This window comes from Hemitrygon akajei, chromosome 20 (genome assembly GCF_048418815.1).
Source record: "Hemitrygon akajei chromosome 20, sHemAka1.3, whole genome shotgun sequence".
Classification (NCBI taxonomy): domain Eukaryota; kingdom Metazoa; phylum Chordata; class Chondrichthyes; order Myliobatiformes; family Dasyatidae; genus Hemitrygon; species Hemitrygon akajei.
The window spans coordinates 12,213,796-12,234,702 of record NC_133143.1 but is presented as its reverse complement, the minus strand read 5'-3'; the positions used below and the strand labels follow the sequence as shown (position 1 = coordinate 12,234,702).

At 41.5% G+C, this 20,907-nt stretch overlaps 1 protein-coding gene across 3 annotated transcripts in view; it reads right to left on the bottom strand.

Annotated features, from left to right (window-relative positions):
* topbp1 (DNA topoisomerase II binding protein 1) overlaps positions 1–20,907 on the bottom strand; it is a 114,486-nt gene that overhangs the window by 84,228 nt on the left and 9,351 nt on the right. The gene's annotated exons all lie outside the window — the stretch shown is intronic.

The window sequence follows — 20,907 nt, the reverse complement described above, 5'->3', positions numbered from 1 at the left end:
GGATGCCATGAAAGCATATCTGAGGGGTCAAATAATCTCTTACACAGCAAATCTCAACAGAAGATCCCGTGCAGATTGATTAGACCTCATTAACCAGATTAAAGAATTGGATCAAATATATGCCCAAACTAAGAACCCTGAATTATACAAGAAGCGTGTTGAACTCCAAACTAAATTTAACCTTCTGTCCACTCAACCTATCGAACGCCAACTTCTCGTAAGCAAGAGTCGCTTTTACATTCATGGGGATAAGTCTGGTAAACTCCTAGCCAATCAGCTGAGGCGTTCCAAAGCCAAACAACATATTACAAAGATCCGGAAGGAGAACGGAGACTTTACATCGGATCATTTAGAAATTAATGACGCACTTAAAAATTTTTATTCTCGGCTTTATTCCTCTGAATCTCTGAATGACAATATCTCTGTTGATCAATTTTTACAGAATCTGAATATCCCCTCACTTTCATCTGATTTCAAAGCCAAACTCAATGCGCCTATATCATCAGAAGAAATATCTTTTGCAATTTCTGCACTGTCCTCAGGGAAATCTCCTGGACCTGATGGGTTCCCTGTAAAATTTTATAAATCATTCTCTTCACTTCTTTCTCCTCAGTTACTTTCAGTATTATCTGACTCGTTTAATTACGGCAAATTGCCACCCTCTTTCAATGAGGCATCTATTATTCTTCTTTTAAAAAAGGGCAAAGACCCAACAGAGTGTTCCTCGTATAGGCCGATCTCTCTGCTCAATGTTGATGTAAAGATCTTAGCTAAAGTTTTGGCTCATAGACTAGAAACCGTTATTCCCTCCATTATCTCTGATGACCAAACAGGCTTTATTAAAAACCGTCTCCCTTTTTTTAACATTCGGCGTTTATTTATTATCTTATACTCACCTCCAACTGGGATTCCTGAATGTGTTATTTCCCTCGATGCGGAGAAAGCATTTGATCGTATAGAGTGGAATTACCTTTTTGCAGTCTTAGAAAAATTTGACCTCGGCCAAAGTTTCATCTCCTGGATCCAATTGCTGTACCTGTGTCCTACTGCTTCTGTTTTAACTAATTTTCAGAAATCCCAAGTATTTAATCTCAAACGTGGCACCCGTCAGGGATGCCCCTTAAGATAGATAGATGATAGATAGATACTTTATTCATCCCCATGGGGAAATTCAACATTTTTCCAATGTCCCATACACTTATTGTATCAAAAACTAATTACATACAATACTTAACTCAGTATAAATATGATATGCATCTAAAATCACCCTCTCAAAAAAAGCATTAATAAATAGCTTTTAAAAAGTTCTTAAATAGTTTACTAAAATACACTGAATGGTAATTTAAGCTCAGTCATAACCCCGGCACTTTAACATATCTTTCCCCTGGCGGTTGAATTGTAAAGCCGAATGGCATTGGGGAGTAATGATCTCTTCATCCTGTCTGAGGAGCATTGCATCGATAGCAACCTGCCGCTGAAGCTGCTTCTCTGTCTCTGGATGGTGCTATGCAGTGGATGTTCAGGGTTTTCCATGATTGACCGTAGCCTACTCAGCGCCCTTCGCTCTGCTACCGATGTCATACTCTCCAGTTCTGTGCCCACGACAGAGCCCGCCTTCCTTACCAGCTTATTAAGACGTTATTAAGCTTATTAAGTCCCTTTCTCTTTGATTTGGCTATAGAACCTCTGGCGATAGCATTTCAAAACTGTCCTGAATTGACCGGGATTTGGAGAGGGGGTGTTGAGCATAAAGTTTCCCTCTATGCTGATGACTTATTACTCTTTCTCTCAAATCCGTCTACGTCCTTACCTCTAATGTTTTCACTTCTTGACCAGTTTAGCCAGATCTCTGGCTATAAACTTAATTTACATAAGAGTGAACTTTTCCCAATTAATAAAGAAGCACAAGAACTAACATTTCATGATCTCCCTTTTAAAGTAGTCCATAATCAATTTACTTATCTTGGAATTACAGTCACAAGGAAGTTTAAAGATCTCTTTCATGAAAATTTTGCCAATCTTTCATATGCTATAAAACAGAATCTGGTACAATGGTCACCTCTATCTATGTCTTTGGTAGGTCGTATTAATGTTGTTAAAATGTATGTTCTCCCCAAATTTTTATACTTATTTCAATCTATCCCAATTTTATTCCTAAAACTTTTTTTGATTCCTTAGACTCTATTATTTTGTCATATTTGTGGCAGAATAATCGTTCTAGAATTAATAAAATACATGTCCAAAAATCTAAAAAAGAGGGTGGCATGGCTTTACCTAACTTTCGTTTATATTATTGGGCAGCTAATATACGTTGTGCTACCTTTTGGTCTTTCTTCCATGGCCAACCCGAGTGCCCTAACTGGGTGGCAATGGAGTTGAGCTCCACTAAAGAATTATCTATCTCTGCACTTCTTGGCTCTGCACTCCCTAGTAGTCTGCCCAGATCAATAGCTAATCCTCTCGTTAGACACACTTTGCGTATATGGGCTCAGTTCAGGAAATGCTATGGCTTCCAGGGGTTTTCCGTTTCCAGCCCTGTCGCACATAATCACCTTTTTTTACCTACTACGTACGATTCAGCATTCCATGTTTGGTATAGGAAGGGCATTAGACATTCTGAAGATCTTTTCATTGATAATCGCTTCGCCTCTTTTCAGCAGCTCTCTGTTAAGTTCAATCTGCCTAACGCTCATTTTTTCAGATATCTCCAAATCCGACACTTTATTGCTCCTTTAATTCCTAACTTTCCTGAAATGCCTGCGAAAAATGCTATAGACCTATTTCTTTCCATCAATCCACTAGGTAAAGGTTTAATATCAATTATCCGAGATAAACTAGCAGCCTTACGACGGGCCCCTGTGGATAAAATTAAAATGGCCTGGGAGCAGGATTTAAATATCTCCTTATCCGAGGAGAGCTGGGACTCAGTTCTCAAATCGGTTAACTCAACCTCTCTTTGTGCTCGCCATTGCCTTTACAGTTTAAGATTGTTCATAGAGCCCATATGTCTAAATCTAAACTATCTTTATTCTACCCTAGCATTAGTCCGCTTTGTGATAAATCAAGAGGGGCGTGGCCTCTCTCATCCATATGTACCGGTTCTGTCCCAGTTTGGAGAAATTCTGGAAAGATGTCTTCACTACGTTATCGTGTATTCTGAATCAGCACCTAGAACCAAACCCCTTAATTGCTCTGTTCGGTTTTTGGGGCGAGACAGATTTATGTCTGGGTCCGACCAAATGCCGAATACTATCCTTTGCCTCTCTCCTGGCTAGACGCTTGATCCTCCTTAGATGGAGAGATGTTGCCCCGCCCACTCATGCGCAATGGCTTAACGACATTATGGCCTGTTTGAACCTCGAAAAAATTCATTATTCAGTTCTGAATTCGGATCTAAAGTTCCATAAGGTCTGGGGACCTTTTATCGAGTACTTTCATAACCTTCCTCTTGACTAGGGGTTTTGTTTTTTTTTCTTCTTTTCGGTCCCTTGTTTTCAGCTCCCTTTTTTTTTCTGGTAGTAGGCATTATAATCCTCTGTTGCTAAGTGTATTCACAGTCTGGGAGTTTGACTGTTCTGACTTATACTCTCTATATTGTGTTGTGGTTGGTCTGGAGTTGTTGTTTTTTCTTGTGTTGTGGGGCTTGGGGAGGATACTAAGCTTACTTGTCTTTAATTTAGGTGCTTTTTTGTTAATTCTCTTCCTTTGTAGCATATTGTTATTGTATGCTTAATTTTGCACTGTATTAATGTTCCTCATTGGGATTTGGGGTTTTTAATTTGTAAAATGTTTTGAAAAACTAATTTAAAAAACAAAAAAAAAACAGGGCAACAGCAGATGCCATTTCATTGGCTCTTCACTCAACCCTGGAACATCTGGGCAGTAAAGATGCATACATCAGGATGCTCTTCATTGACTACATCATTTTAAATCGAAGCAAGAGGCGGAGAGGGAAGAAGTAAAGGCATCTCGGAGAGAAGCGGTTTTTTAAAAACTGATCTGGGAAAAGAGACTAGACTGTGCAGGCGCGTGACGTAGCGCACCAAATGTTTTTAAAAAAAGAACACCACATACAGCGGCCATCAACGGAGTGGACTGAGGCAGAGTGGAACGGCTTTGGCTCAACAGGCAGAGGCAAGGTCTGCACGGGGCACGACTGCGCAAGCGCGTGAAAGTTGGCCTCTGTGATCAGTGGGAGAATTTGAAAAGCGAGCAGAGGCTGAGGATGAGCTTCACTCAAGTGAGGTAAGGCCAGGTAAGCTCCTTTAATTAATTTAATTACCTTAGGAGTAGGTAATTGAGGCAGCAGTTAGGGCAGTTGAGTGTAGTATGTGGGAAGTCAGGTTGAGCATAATTGTCCCTGATGATTACACCTGCAAAAGGTGCATCCAGCTGCAGCTCCTGACAGATCGAGTTAGGGAACTGGAGCAAGATGAACTTTGGATCGTTCGGGAGGCAGAGGCAGAAATAAACAGGAGTTACAGGGAGATGGTCACCCCTAAGAGTCAGGAGACAGGTAGCTGGGTGACTGTCAGGAGAAGGAAGGGGATTAGACAGAATGAGCAGAGCACCCCTGTGGCCGTTTCCATCAATAATAAGTATACCATTTTGGATACTGTCGGTGGGGACTACCTACCAGGGACAAGTTGCAGTGGTTGCATCTCTGGTGCCGAGACTGGACCCTCAGCTCAGAAGGGAAGGAGGGAAGGAGGGAAAAGAGGAGAGCAGTAGTGATAGGGGATTCGATAGTTAAGGGGACAGATAGGAGGTTCTGTGGAAGAGATCGAGAACCCCGGATGATCTGTTGACTCCCTGGTGCCAGGGTCCATGATATCTCGGATCGAGTTCTCAGTATTCTCTGGAGGGTGAGCAGCCGGATGTTGTGGCCCATGTAGGGACCAATGACATGGGTAGGAAGAGTGAGGAGGTCGTGAAAGGCGAGTTTAGGGAGTTAGGCACCAAGTTAACAGACAGGACCTCCAGGATAGCAATCTCAGGATTACTACCAGTGCCACGTGCAGGTGGTTTTAGAAATAGTAAGATAACATGTGGCTGAAAACATGGTGCAGGAGGGAGGGCTTCAGATTTATAGATAATTGGGCAGTTTTCCAGGGAAGGTGGGACCTATTCCAGCGGGACGGTTTACATCTGAACTGGAGGGGGACAAGGCTTAGAGCATGGATTGATACCTGGAAATATGATGTTGTAGCTACTAGTGAAACATGGTTGCAGGAGGGGTGTGATTGGCAACCAAATATTCCTGGATTTCGTTGCTTCAGATATGATAGAATCGGAGGGATGGGAGGAGGAGGTGTTGCGTTGCTTGTCAGAGAAAATATTACAGCGGTGCTCTGGCAGGAGAGATTAGAGGGTTCATCTAGGGAGGCTATATGGGTGGAATTGAGGAATGGGAAAGGTGTAGTAACACTTATAGGGGTGTATTATAGACCACCTAATAGGGAGCGAAAATTGGAGGAGCAAATTTGTAAGGAGATAGCAGATATTTGTAGTAAGCACAGGGTTGTGATTGTGGGAGATTTTAATTTTCCACACAAAGACTGGGAAGCCCATACTGTAAAAGGGATGGATGGTTTGGAGTTTGTAAAATGTGTGCAGGATGATTTTCTGCAGCAATACATAGAGGTACAAACTAGAGAAGGGGCAGTGTTTGCTAGTTTACTATACTTTACTATAATTGCTAGTTTACTCTTAGAACCCTCTTTAAACAATGGAACAACATGAGCAATATGCCAATCCTCCAGCACCATCCCCGTTTCTAATGACATTTGAAATATTTCTGTCCTGTTAGGGAATGAAATAGGTCAGGTGACGGAGGTATATGTTGAGGAGCACTTCAGGTTCAGTGATCACAATGCCATTAGTTTCAATATAATTATGGAGAAGGATAGGACTGGACCCAGGGTTGAGATTTTTGATTGGAGAAAGGCTAACTTTCAGGAGATGCGAAAGTATTTAGAAGGAGCGGATTGGGACAATTTGTTTTATGGGAAGGATGTAGTAGAGAAATGGAGGTCATTTAAAGGTGAAATTTTGAGGGTACAGAATCTTTATGTTCCTGTTAGGTTGAAAGGAAAGGTTAAAAGTTTGAGAGAGCCATGGTTTTCAAGGGATATTGAAAACTTGGTTCGGAGAAAGAGAGAGATCTACAATAAATATAGGCAGCATGGAGTAAATGAGGTGCTCGAGAAATATAAAGAATGTAGAAAGAATCTTAATAAAGAAATTAGAAAAGGTAAAAGAAGATAAGAGGTTGCTTTGGCAAGTAAGGTGAAAATAAATCTAAAGGGCTTCTACAGTTATATTAATAGCAAAAGGATAGTGAGGGATAAAATTGGTCCCTTAGAGAATCAGAGTGGACAGCTATGTGTGGAGCCAAAAGAGATGGGGGAGATTTTGAATAATTTCTTTTCTTCAGTATTCACTAAGGAGAAGGATATTGAATTGTGTAAGGTAAGGGAAACAAGTAGGGAATCGTTATGGAAACTATAAAGATTAAAGAGGAGGAAGTACTGGCACTTTAAAGGAATATAAAAGTGGATAAATCTCCAGGTCCTGACAGGATATTCCCTAGGACCTTGAAGGAAGTTAGTGTAGAAATAGCAGGGGCTCTGACAGAAATATTTCAAATGTCATTAGAAACGGGGATGGTGCTGGAGGATTGGCATATTGCTCATGTTGTTCCACTGTTTAAAAAGGGTTCTAAGAGTAAACTAGCAATTATAGGACTGTAAGTTTGACGTCAGTGGTGGGTAAATTAATGGGACGTATTCTTAGAGAAGGTATATATAATTATCTGGATAGTCAGAGTCTGATTAGGAACAGTCAACATGGATTTGTGCATGGAAGGTCATGTTTGACAAATCTTACTGAATTTTTTTGAAGAGATTACTAGGAAAGTTGACGAGGGTAAAGCAGTGGATGTTGTCTATATGGACTTCAGTAAGGCCTTAGACAAGGTTCCACACAGAAGGTTAGTTAGGAAGGTTCAATTGTTGGGTATTAATATACAAATAGTAAAATGGATTCAACAGTGGCTGGATGGGAGATGCCAGAGATTAGTGGTGGACAACTATTAATCAGGTTGGAGGCTGGTGATCAGTGGTGTGCCTCAAGGATCTGTACTGGGTCCAATGTTGTTTGTCATATACATTAATGATCTGGATGATGGGGTGGTAAATTGGATTAGAAAGTATGCAGATGATACTAAGATAGGTGACGTTGTGGATAATGAAGTAGGTTTTCAAACCTTGCAGAGAGATTTAGGCCAGTTAGAAGAGTGGGCTGAAAGATGGCAGATGGAGTTTAATGCTGATAAGTGTGAGGTGCTACATTTTGGTAGGACTAATCAAATTGGAACATACATGGTAAATGGCAGGGCACTGAAGAATGCAGTAGAACAGAGTGATCTAGGAATAATGGTGCATAGTCCCCTGAAGGTGGAATCTCATGTGGATAGGGTGGTGAAGAAAGCTTTTGGTATGCTGGCCTTTATAAATCAGAGCATTGAGTAGATGTTGGGATGTAATGTTAAAATTGTACAAAGTATTGATTGGTAAGGCCAAATTTGGAGTATTGTGTACAGTTCTGGTCACCGAATTATAGGAAAGATGTCAACAAAATAGAGAGAATACAGAGAAGATTTACTAGAATGTTACCTGGGTTTCAGCACCTAAGTCACAGAGAAAGGTTGAACAAGTTAGGCCTTTATTCTTTGGAGTGTAGGAGGTTGAAGGGGGACTTGATAGAGGTATTTAAAATTATGAGGGGGATAGATAGAGTTGACGTGGATAGGCTTTTTCCATTGAGAGTAGGGGAGATTCAAACAAGAGGACACGAATTGAGAGTTAGGGGGCAAAAGTTTAGGGGTAACATGAGGGGGAATTTCTTTACTCAGAGAGTGGTAGCTGTGTGGAACGAGCTTCCAGTAGAAGTGGTAGAGGTAGGTTCGGTATTGTCATTTAAAGTAAAATTGGATAGGTATATGGACAGGAAAGGAATGGAGGGTTATGGGCTGAGTGCAGGTCGGTGGGACTAGGTGAGAGTAAGCATTCAGCACAGACTAAAAGGGCCGAGATGGTCTGTTTCCGCGCTGTACATGTTATATGGTTATATGGACTACAACTCTGCATTCAATACTATCATCCCCTCAAACCTGATAAGCTCCAAGACCTAGACCTAGACCTCCATACCTCCTTGTACAACTGGATCTTCGAATTCTTCATTGTAGATCCAGTCAGTTTGGAATGGCAACAACATCTCCACAATCACTATCAGCACAGGTGTCTGTGTGCTTAGACCCCTGCTCTAATCGATTTGTTCTTGTGATTGTGGCACTATGTACAGCTCCAATGCCATATTTAAGTTTGCTGACAATTCCATTGTTGTTGGCTGAATCAAAGGTGGAAATGAAACAGCATATAGAAAGGAAACTGAAAATCTGGTTGTATGGTATCACAACAAGAAGCTCTCACTCAACATCAGCAAAACCAATGATCTGATTATTTACTACAGAACGAAGAAACTGGAGGTTCATGAGCCAACCTCATTAGGGGATTGGAGGTGGAGAGGATCAGTAACTAAGTACCTTGACGTTATAATTTCAGGGGATCTTTCCTGGGACCAGCACTTACGTACCATTACGAAGAAAGCACAGCAGCACCTCTACTCTCCAGGAGGTTTGCACAGGTTTGGCATGTCATCTAAAACTTTGACCAACTTCTATAAATGCACAATGGAGAGCATCCTGACTGTTTCTCTCATAGCCTGGTATGGAAACACCACTGTTCAATAACAGAAAAGCCTAATAAAGTAGTGGATACAGCGCAGTTCATCACAGGAAATGCCCTCCCCCACCATTGCGCGCATTTACAAGGAGAACTGGTACAAAAGCAGTACTGTATCCATCAAGGACCTCCACCACCCGGCCATGCTTTCTTCTCACTGCTGCCATTGAGGTGGTGGTACAGGAGCTTCAGGTCCCACACCACCAGGTTCAGAAACAGTTATTACCCTTCAACCATCAAGCTCCTGAAACAGTGTGGATAACTTCACTCACTTCAACAGAGTTGATTCCATAACCTATGGACTCATTTTCAAGGACTCCACAACTCAATATTATTTATTTATAATTATTATTCAGTTTTTTTGTATTTTCACAGTTTTTTCACTCTTTTGCACGTTGTTGGTTCATCAGTCTTTGGTCATATGTAGTTGTTAATTGATTCTATCACATTTCTTTGTTTTGCTGTGAATGCCCACAAGAAAATGAATCTCAGGATAGATTACAGGTATACAGTATACATAGTCTCATGCATGTTCCAATCTGTGAAATATTTAAAAGCAAATGGTGCCTTTCCTTCCTGGCTTTCTGCCTGTAAAACTTAATATTTGAGGCTGCTAAGGCTGTTTGGAGACCTCAAAACTATTGATGCCAGTGATGTCACCTGACAGTAGATCAAATCCAAAAAGAAGAATGTCACCATCTATTTCAGCCCAGTGGAAATGAGTCATCTGTTGTGGGAACAGCTTTCCTCTATGTAACCCATCTAAACCAGTCATCATTTTAAACACCTGCAACAAATAGCCCTTCAACATCTCTGCTACAGAGAGAACTACCCAAATTGCTCCAGTTTAACCTGGTAAATGAAATTCCTGGTCTCTAGAAACATTCTTCCAGTAGAAGTGGTAGAGGCAGGTTCAATATTGTCATTTAAAGTAAAATTGGATAGGTACATGGACAGGAAAGGAATGGAGGGTTATGGGCTGAGTGCAGGTCGGTAGGACTAGATGAGAGTAAGCGTTCAGCACGGACTAGAAGGGCCAAGATGGCCTGTTTCCCTGCGGTAATTATTATATGGTTATAAATCTTTCCCACTCCTTCTAAGATTTTCACATTGTTAGTAGTTTACTAAGCTTTCCTAGATTGCAGAATACCTAAGTATACACTGCATTAGAAAACAGAAAATATAAACAGAGAAGAAGAAAGGGGAAAACTAGCCAGTTACCTTGACATTAGTTATTAGGAAAATGTTACAGTCCAATTAAGGAAACAGTTATCAGGCTTGTAAAGCGCAATATGATTATGTAGAATCCACATGATTTCCTGACAGGGAAATAGTGTTAATAACTGCTTAAAAATGTTTTGATGTGTCTAGGGAGATAGGTAAAGGAAAACCAAAGGAAGCAATGTATTTGTATTTTCAAAAGGCATTATTTCTTTATTACAGATTTGTGATGGGGGTAGTAGCATGAATGGAGAACAGACACTACAGGGGTAAAAATGGCTAGGAATGAACAAGGCATTTCCACATCAGCAGCTGTAACTAGGAACCACTAGAACCACTGCTTGGGTTTCAATTATATCCAACTAAATCAAGGACTAACTAGCCATGTAACAAAGTTTGGTACCATACAAAGGGAAATGAGAAATTAAGCTCCAAAAAGGAAACAAAGAGACTGCAAAAACAGATTCAGCAAATTAGGCAAGTGTGTGACAAAATAATACAAAAAATTTCCCCCCAAAACTGTGTCCAGCAAGTGTGAGTGTACATGAATCAGATGCTAAACAGCACAATGGTCTTCATTGCAAAGTGGCATGGAAGATTAAGGACATTTTTCAGCAGTTATTAAGGATCTCCTTGAGACCAGATCTGGAGAAATGAGTACGGTATATTTCAACTTAGGTTTTGAGAAAGAATTAGTTTTCATTGGAGGCAATACACCAGAGGTTTAATAAATTAATTTTTGGAATAAGAAGGAACAATTCAGTAAACCAGGTCTATAATCATGGAGTTGGTAAGAACATGGGTGCTCTCACTGAAACAAGTTCCTGCAGGGGCTTCATAGATCAGATTGCTTTTCTTAGTGGAAGAGATTAAAAGGAATATAGATCAGGGTAAGAAGTTAGTTTTAAGTTAAAGTCAAGCAAAATTTCCTCACAAAAACACAAGAAAGCCAGGGTCAGAAGTAGGTCACCTAGCTCCCCAAACATGCCCTGACATTCAATAGGATCACAGCTGGTCCTCCCCAGGCCTCAATTCTTAATCTGTGCTAGTTGCATATAATCAAGTCTCTGATCTTTAATAAAGGTATACTGCCTCTTTAAATAGGTCTAGTAATCTAGCTTCCATAACCCTCTTGAGCAGAAATTCCAACACACCTAGTTTTAAATTATTACTCTCCTACCTTGTAGCAATGTCCCCTTGTTGGAAGATAAACAACAAGGAAACATGTCAACATGAACACAAACACGAGGAAATCTGCAGAAGCTGGAAATTAAAGCGACACACACAAAATGCTGGTGGAACGCAGCAGGCCAGGCAGCATCTATAGGAAGAAGTACAGTCGACGTTTCGGGCCGAGACCCTTCGTCAGGTCTAACTGAAAGAAGAGATAGTAAGAGGTTTGAAAGTGGGAGGGGGAGGGGGGAGATCCAATGAAGCTAAGAGCTGTAAAGTTGATTGGCAAAAAGGACACAGAGCTGGAGAAGGGGGAGGATCATGGGACGGGAGGCCTAGGGAGAAAGAAAGGGGGAGGGGAGCACCAGAGGGAGATGGAGAACAAGCAAGGAATAATTGTGAGAGAGAAAAATGAGAGACAAAAAAAGGATCGGGGGGAGGGATAAAATAAAAATAAAAATAAATAAAGGATGTCAACATGAACCCTGCATTGGCTCCTTAGGATTTTTATCTTTCAATAAAATTATGTCCATTCTTCTAAACATCAAAGAATACAAACCAAACATATTTACTCAGAAGATTGCAGACCTTTGAAATACTTCCACAAATAAGGATATGGGAACTGATTACATACAACTGTGATAATAGTAGACTTTTGGAATTCAGGGATATCAAAGAATATGGGGATCAAGAAAATGGTGAGGAAGATCAGCCATGATCTTGAGGACCATGCCAACAACAGGGGAGCAGAAATTCTCCAGAGGAACTTGAGACAGATTAGGAGGATATGCGAAATGGCAGATGGAATATAGTGTAGGGAAGTGTAAGGTCATGCACTTTGGTAGAAGAAATAAAGGCGGAGACTATTTTCAAAACTGGGAGGAAATTCAAAAATCAGAGTTGCAAAGGGACTTCGGACTCCTTGTGCAACACTCCATAAAGATTACCTTGCAAGTGGAGCAAGAAGAGCAATCTAACTGGTTGCATCACTGTCTGGTATGGAGGGGCCACTGAACAGGACTGACAAAAGCTGCATCATGGGCACTTGTCTCCCCAGCATTGAGGATAACTTCAAAAGGTGATGTCTCAAAAACGGCACATTGTCATTAAGGACTTCTCACCCAGGAATACCCTATTTTCATCAAGTAGGTGGTACAGGAGCCCGAAGACACACTCTTCATTTCAGGAACAGCTTATTCCTGTTTACCATCAGATTTTTGAATGGACATTGAATCCATGAACACCACCTCACTATTTATTTAATTTTTAAAAATATGTCTTTATTACAATTTAAATTTAGGCTGCCGCAGAACAACTAACTTCATGACGTATGCCAATGATATTAAACCTAATTCTGAGTCAGTGATAAGGAAGGCAAACGCAAAGTTAGCATTCATTTCAAGAGGACTACAATATAAATGCAAGGATGTAATGTGGAGGATTTATAAGGAATTGGTCAAACCTCACTTCGCGTATTGTGAACAGTTTTGGGCTCCTTATCTAAGAAAATGTGCTGGCATTGAAGAGGATTTGGAGGAGGTTTACGAGAATAATTCCTGGAATAAAAGAGTTAACATACGAGGCATGTTTGATGACTCTGGGCCTGTACTCACTGGAGTTTATAAGATTGAGGGGAGATCTCATTGAAACCTATCAAATATTAAAAGGCCTAGTCAGAGTGCATGTGAGGAGGATATTTCCTATAGTGGGTGAGTCTAAGGCTACATCCACACTAGACTGGTTAATTTTGAAAACGCCTGTTTCGCGTAAAAACGATAGGCATCCACTCTATGGGTTTTTAAAAATATCTCCCTTCACATTGAAACGGAGATTTCGGCGAATCTCCTCCTACTGCGCATGCGTAGGACACATCTACTGAAAACAAGCGACATGTTTGGTGTTGAATCTCGCCATGAAAGACAGTGCGAGTTTGTTCAGTTACAGACTAGAAAAACTTAAACGATGGGCAGCTGTTGGCTCTCACGCAGGAGTACTTAAAAGTAAAAAAAATCAAATACTGAAGCGTATGGAGGCAACCGACAGGGAGTTCACGGGAGGTATGACCCGGCTGACGACAAACATTGAAAAACTGACTAACTTTGTTGCATTAATAAAGTACCTTGTTAAATGTATAAAACATGTCTGTATCAGTATTATCTTGTATTTCCATACGTTACATTAGGCTGTTACACATCTATTGTCAGAGAAGTACTTGCATAAATAGGTAAACCACCTTCATACGAGCATGGACAGAAAACAGGGCAAAGTGAGTATACTTATTTATTCAGTAAGTTATGGGTCAAAGTATTTGGTGAGTACATTTCTAACTCTTCTGGCTTTAGTCTCGTTGCCATCTGTTCTGAAATTGTTAGGTTGCATTCAAGAAAACAATGAAATAGCACACTGCTGCCTGACAGTGTTTTTAAATTTCTCCGGTTACCCCGTCCACACTGATCTGCCGAATCGGCATTTTCAAAAATACTCACCCTGGACAGCGTTTGGGGGGACAAAACGCCGTTTTAGTGTGGACGGAGGGTAAAAACAAAGAGAAAAAGCTTCGGTTACGGATTTTTCCGGTGTAGTGTGGACGTAGCCTAAGACCAGAGGACACAGCTTCATAACAGAAGGATGTCCATTTGTACCATTGATGAGGAGGAACCTCTTTAGTCAGTGAGAGGGAGATAAATCTGTGGAATTTATTGCCACGGACAGCTGTGGAGGGCAAGTCATTGCATATATTTAAAGCAGAGGTTGGTGTGTTCTTGATTTGTCAGGGTGATAAAGTTTTAAGGGAATTGGGGAGTCTCAGATTCCAGTAAATAAAGGTTAAGGTTGAGTCTGTGTATTCTGGTTTGAGAATGGCTGCAGCTTGAGCAGCTGTTGTCTCCTGACTTTTCACACCTTTTGATTTCGTGTTTAAATTTCAACTTTGGGTTAAGTACCAACTATGTCTGAGGCTACGTCCACACTACACCAGATAAATCCGTGACCGAAGCTTTTTCTCTTCGTTTTGACCCTCCGTCCACACTAAAACTGTGTTTTAGTCCACTGAATATGGAGCTTTTCTAAAATGCTCTCTAGAATGTGTAATTTTGAAAACACTGGATTGGCCGGAGCAGTGTGGATGGGGTAACCGGAGATTTCTAAAAAACGCTGTCATGACGTACCGGAACAGACGCTGGTGGCAGTGCGCCATCTTGAACGCAACCTAACAATTTCAGAACAGATGGCAACGAGGCTGCAGCCAGAAGAGTTAAAAATGTACTCACCAAATACAAACCCCATTTCCAGAAAAGTTGGGATATTTTCCGAAATGCAATAAAAACAAAAATCTGTCATATATTAATTCACGTGAACCTTCATTTAACTGACAAAAGTACAAAGAAAAGATTTTCAATAGTTTTACTGACCAACTTTTGTAAATATACACAAATTTAGAATTTGATGGCTGCAGCACACTCAACAGAAGTTGGGACAGAGGCATGTTTACCATTGTGCATCAGTGCCCACGGCATGGGTGAGTTGCATGTATGTGAAGGTACCATTGACTCTGAGGCGTATATTAGGATTTTAGAGAGACATATGTTGCCATCAAGGCGACGTCGCTTCCTGGGACGTCCATGCTTATTTCAGCAGGACAATGCCAGACCACATTCTGCATGGGCTACAACAGCGTGACTTTGTAGACACAGGGTGTGTGTGCTTGACTGGCCTGCTGCCAGTCCAGATCTATCTCCTATTGAAAATGTATGGCGCATCATGAAGAGGAGAATCAGACAATGGAGACCACGGACTGTTGAGCAGCTGAAGTCTTATATCAAGCAAGAATGGACAAAATTTCCAATTGCAAATCTACTACAATTGGTATCCTCAGTTCCAAAACGATTAAAAAGTGTTATTAAAAGGAAAGGTGATGAAACACAATGGTAAACTCTGTCCCAACTTTTGTTGAGTGTGTTGCAGCCATCAAATTCTAAATTTGTGTATATTTACAAAATACAATTAAGTTGGTCCATAAAACTATTGAAAATCTTTTCTTTGTACTTTTGTCAGTTAAATAAAGGTTCACATGAATTAACATATCAGATTTTTGTTTTTATTGCATTTTGGAAAATATCCCAACTTTTCTGGAAATGGGTTTTGTACTTTGACCCATAACTTACTGAATAAATAAGTATACTGTACTCACTTTGCCCTGTTTTCTGTCCTTGCTCGTATGAAGGTGGTTTACTTATTTATGCAAGTACTTCTCTGACAATAGATGTGTAACAGCCTAATGTAACTTTGTATGGAAATACAAGATAATACTGATGCAGACATGTTTTAAACATTTAACAAGGGACTTTATTAATGCAACAGAGTTAGTCAGTTTTTCAATGTTCGTTGTCAACTGGGTCATACTGTCCGTGAAATCCCTGTCGGTTGCCTCCATACACTCCAGTATGTTTTTTTTTTAGTTTTAAGTCCTCCTGTGCAAGAGCCAACAGCTGTCTGTCGTTTAAGTTTTTCTAGTCTGTAAATGAACAAATGCTCACCAACTCTTTCACAGCGAGATTCGACACCAAACATGTTGCTTATTTTCGGTAGATGTGTCCTGCACATGCGCAGTAGGAGGAGATTCGTCGAGATCTCCCTTTCAATGTGGACAGAAATACTTATGGACGCCTATCATTTTTACACGAAACGGGCATTTTCAAAATTATCCGGTCTAGTGTGGACGTAGTCTGTAACTGCAGTATGTTTGAATAATGTCTCACAACTGCTTCTTTGAGTGAAAATAAAGATTATAAACTTACAAAACCCACAAGATGATGTCTCCTAACTTTTCACACCTTTTGGTTTCGACAAAAGGTGGAAATAAGGCAGGACATTCTTTACATTCCTTTCTTAATTTTGGTGAAGTCTCTTATCTAAATTATTGAGTTCTGCTCTATTTGAGTAGCTGGAATGTCTATGGATCTGACTGTTCTTTTGTATTGAGATGTTAAAGGTTCAATTTGTCCTGCAGACTCCTTGTCTCACTTGCAGGATGTAACAATCTATACTGTTTTCTGATTACCTCTGCCTGATGTGATTAAGTGTTCCTTGTCAAGTACATTTGCCTCTGTTTTAGGTGATTAAGTGGCTCTTGTCTCGGATTATCACTGTTGATGGCGTTCGTGACAAAGATGGCATTAAAAAACTCTATCTCTGTCCTTAGACAGAGAGACTTTGAGTGTCTGACTCTCTGTGAATGCAGATAGAATGTTCTCTCTCGTAGCTAGCTCTCGAAGCATCGCGGAGGGAAGGTCGTTTTTCTTTTCTTTAACAGATCGGGGAAAAGAGGCACTACTGCGCAGGAGCGTGACGTAGCACGCCAAGGTTTAAAAGGGAGAGAAAAACTTTCAATGGTCTTTTCAATCGAAGCAAGAGGCTGAGAGTGAAAGACGGAAGCATCGCGGAAGGAAGGTTGTTTTTCTTTTCTTTAACTGATTGGGGAAAAGAGGCACTACTGCGCAGGCGTGTGACGTAGCGCGCCAAGGTTTAAAAGGGAGACAGCCATATACAGCAGCCATCATTGGAGTGGACTGAGTTGCAGTGGGACGGCTTTGGCTCAATCAGGCTTCAGCAAGAAACAGGCAGAGGCGAGGGTAGGTTCCGGTAAGTTTCTGTTTTCTTCTTTTTTTTTGTTCAGACTAGAGAATATGCCAGGCAGGATGTTGGAATGTTCCTCTTGCAGGATGTGGAAAGTTAGGGAGACCTCCGGTGTCCCTGACAATGATACCTGCAAGAAGTGCATCCAGCTGCAGCTCCTAATAAACCGCGCAAGGGAACTGGAGCTGGAGCTGGATGACCTCCGGATCATTCGGGAGACTGAGCAGTTTATAAATAGTAGTTTCCAGGAAGTAGTTACACCTAAGGAACAGGGCACAGGTAATTAGGTTACCGTCAGGCGAGGGAAGAGGAAAGGGCAGGTAGTGCAGGGTTCCCCTGTGGCCATTCCCCTCCAAAACAGGTATACCGATTTGGATACCGTTGTGGGGGGGGGGTTTACCTGGGACAAGCTGCGGCAGCCAGATCTCTGGCACTGAGTCTGGTTCTGCAGTGCAGAAGGGAGGGAGGAAGAAGAGGAGAGTGTTAGTGATAGGGGACTCCATAGTCAGGGGTACAGACAGGAGATTCTGTGGTCGTGACAGAGACTCCCGGATGGCTTGTTGCCTCCCGGGTGCCAGGGTCAGGGATGTCTCTGATCGCGTGCACAGCGTTCTGAGGTGGGAGGGTGATCAGCCATATGTTGTGGGTACACATTGGTACCAATGACATAGGTAGAAAGAGTCAGGAGGTCCTGAAGAGTGAGTACAGAGAGCTTGGTAGGAAATTGAAAAACAGGACCTCGAGGGTAGTAATCTCCGGATTGCTGCCTGTGCCACGTGCCAGTGAGGGTAACAGTAGGATGCTCTGGCAGATGAACACGTGGCTGAGAAACTGGTGTAGGGGGCAGGGTTTCAGATTTCTAGATCATTGGGACCTCTTCTGGGGCAGGTGGGACCCGTACAAGAGAGACAGGTTACACCTGAACTACAAAGGGACCAATATACTTGCAGGGAGGTTTGCTAGTGTTATTGGGGAGGGTTTAAACTAGATTTGCAGGGGGATGGGAACCAGAGTGCCAGAGTAGATAGTGGAACGGGGGTAAAAATAAATAATGTCAGTAGCTCATGCAAAGTCACAAATAGTAAGGTTGTGTGTGGTGGTAATAATCTTCTGAGGTATGTATATTTCAATGCAAGGAGTATTGTGGGAAAGGCAGACAAGCTGAGGGCATGGATTGACACGTGAAATTATGACATCATAGCCATTACTGAAACTTGGCTACAGGAGGGGCAGGACTGGCAGCTCAATGTTCCAGGGTTCCGATGTTTCAGACGTGATGGAGGCAGAGGGATGAAGAGTGGGGGTGGGGGGGGGGGTGGCTTTGCTAGTCAGGGAAAATATTACAGCAGTGCTTTGGCAGGAAAGATTAGAGGGCTTGTCTACTGAGGCCATATGGGTGGAGCTGAGAAAAAGGAAAGGTATGACCAGATTAATAGGGTTGTATTATAGACCACCCAATAGTCAGCGAGAATTGGAGGAGCAAATCTGCAGAGAGATTAATAGACAACTGCAGGAGACAGAAAGTTGTGATTGTAGGGGATTTTAATTTTCCACACATTGATTGGGACTCCCATACTGTTAAAGATCTAGATGGGTTAGAGTTTGTGAAATATGTCCAGGAAAGTTTTCTAAATCAATATATAGATGTACTAACTAAGGAGGATGCAATATTAGATCTCCTATTAGGAAATGAGTTAGGGCAGGTGACGGAAGTGTGTGTAGGGGAACACTTTGGTTCCAGTGATCATAAGGTCATTCGTTTCAACTTGATCATGGATAAAGAAAGATCTGGTCCTCGGGTTGAAGTTCTAAACTGGAAAAAGGCCAAATTTGAAGAAATGAGAAAGGATCTAAAAAGCATAGATTGGGACAGGTTGTTCTCTGGCAAGGATGTGATTGTTAAGTGGGAGGCCTTCAAAGGAGAAATTTTGAGAGTGCAGAGTTTCTATGTTCCTGTCAGGGTTAAAGGCAAAACGAATAAGAATAAGGAACCTTGGTTCTTGAGGGATATTGGAACTCTGATAATGAAGAGAGAAATGTATAACATGTATAGGCAACAGGGATGCTTGAGGAGTATAAAATGAGTAAGAAAATACTTGAGAAAGAAATCAGGAAGGCTAAAAGAAGACATGAGGTTGCTTTGGTAGTCAGGGTGAAGAATAATCCCAAGAGCTTCTACAGGTATGTAAAGAGCAAAAGGATAGTAAGGGATAAAATTGGTCCTCTTGAAGATCAGAGTGGTCGGCTATGCATGGAACCAAAAGAAATGGGATAGATATTAAATGGGTTTTTTGCATCTGTATTTACTAAGGAAACTGGCATGGAGTCAATGGAAATAAGGCAAACAAGTAGTGAAGTCATGGAACCTATTCAGATTGAAGAGGAGTAGGTGCTTGCTATCTTGAGGCAAATCAGAGTAGAAAAATCCCCAGGACCTGACAGGGTATTCCCTCGGACGTTGAGGGAGACTAGTGTTTAAATTGCAGGGGCCCTGGCAGAAATATTTAAAATGTCAATATCCTGTCATTTATAAATGTCGGTCAGGTGCCGGAGGATTGGAGGATAGCTCATGTAGCCATTGTTTAAAAAAGGCTCAAAAAGTAAGCTGGGAAATTATAGGCCGGTAAGTTTGACATCGGTAGTAGGTAAATTATTAGAAGGAATACTAAGAGATAGGATCTACAAGTATTTGGATAGACAGGGACTTATTAGAAACAGTCAGCATGGCTTTGTGCGTGGTAGGTCATGTTTAACCAATCTATTAGAGTTTTTCAAGGAAGTTACCAGGAAAGCGGATGAAGGGAAGGCAGTGGATGTTGTATACATGGACTTCAGTAAGGCCTTTGACAAGGTCCTGCATGGAAGGTTAGTTAGGAAGATTTAGTCGCTAGGTATAGATGGAGAGGTAGTAAATTGGATTAGACATTGGCTCAATGGAAGAAGCCAGAGAGTGGTAGTGGAGGATTGCTTCTCTGAGTGGGGGCCTGTGACTAGTGGTGTGCCACAGGGATCAGTGCTGGGTTCATTGTTATTTGTCATCTATATCAATGATCTGGATTATAATGTGGCAAATTAGATCAGTAAATTTGCTGATGATTCAAAGACTGGAGGTGTAGTGGACAGTGAGGAAGGTTTTCAAAACTTGCAGAGGGATTTGGACCAGTTGGAGGAATGGGCAGAAAAATGGCAGATGGAGTTTAATGCGGACAAGTGTGAGATATTGCACTTAGGAAGGTCAAACTAAGGTAGAACATACAAGGTAAATGGTAGGACACTGAGGAGTGCAGTAGAACAGAGGGATCTGGGAGTACAGATACATAATTCCCTAAAAGTGCCGTCACAAGTAGATAGGGTTGTAAAGAGAGCTTTTGGTACATTGGCCTTTATAAATCAAAGTATTGAGTATAACAGTTGGAATGTAATGGTAACGTTGTATAAGACATTGGTGAGACCGAATTTGGAGTATTGTGTGCAGTTTTGGTCACCTAATTACAGGAAGGATATTAATAAGGTTGAAAGAGTGCAGAGAAGGTTTACAAGGATGTTGCCGGTACTTGAGAAACTAAGTTAGAGAAAGGTTGAATAGGTTAGAACTTTATTCCCTGGAGCGTATGAGAATGAGGGGTGATTTGATAGAGGTGTATAAAATTATGATGGGTATAGATAGAGTGAATGCAAGCAGGCTTTTTCCACTGAGGCTAGGGGGAGAAAAAAAACCAGAGGTCATGGGTTAAGGGTGAAGGGGGAGAAGTTTAAAGGGAACATGGGGGGGGGGGCTTCTTCATGCAGAGAGCGTTGGGAGTGTGGAATGAGCTGCCACATGAAGTGGTGAATGCGGGCTCACTTTTGACATTTAAGAAAAACTTGGACAGGTATATGGATGAGAGGGGTTTGGTGGGATATGGCCCAGGTGCAGGTCAGTGGGACTAGGCAGAAAAATGGTTCGGCACAGCCAAGAAGGGCCAAAAGGCCTGTTTCTGTGCTGTAATGTTCTATGCTTCTAATAAAGGAGGAAAAGAATCAACTGTGGTACTTGTTTCATTACATCGGGTTGATCACCGTTGACGAGGGTGTC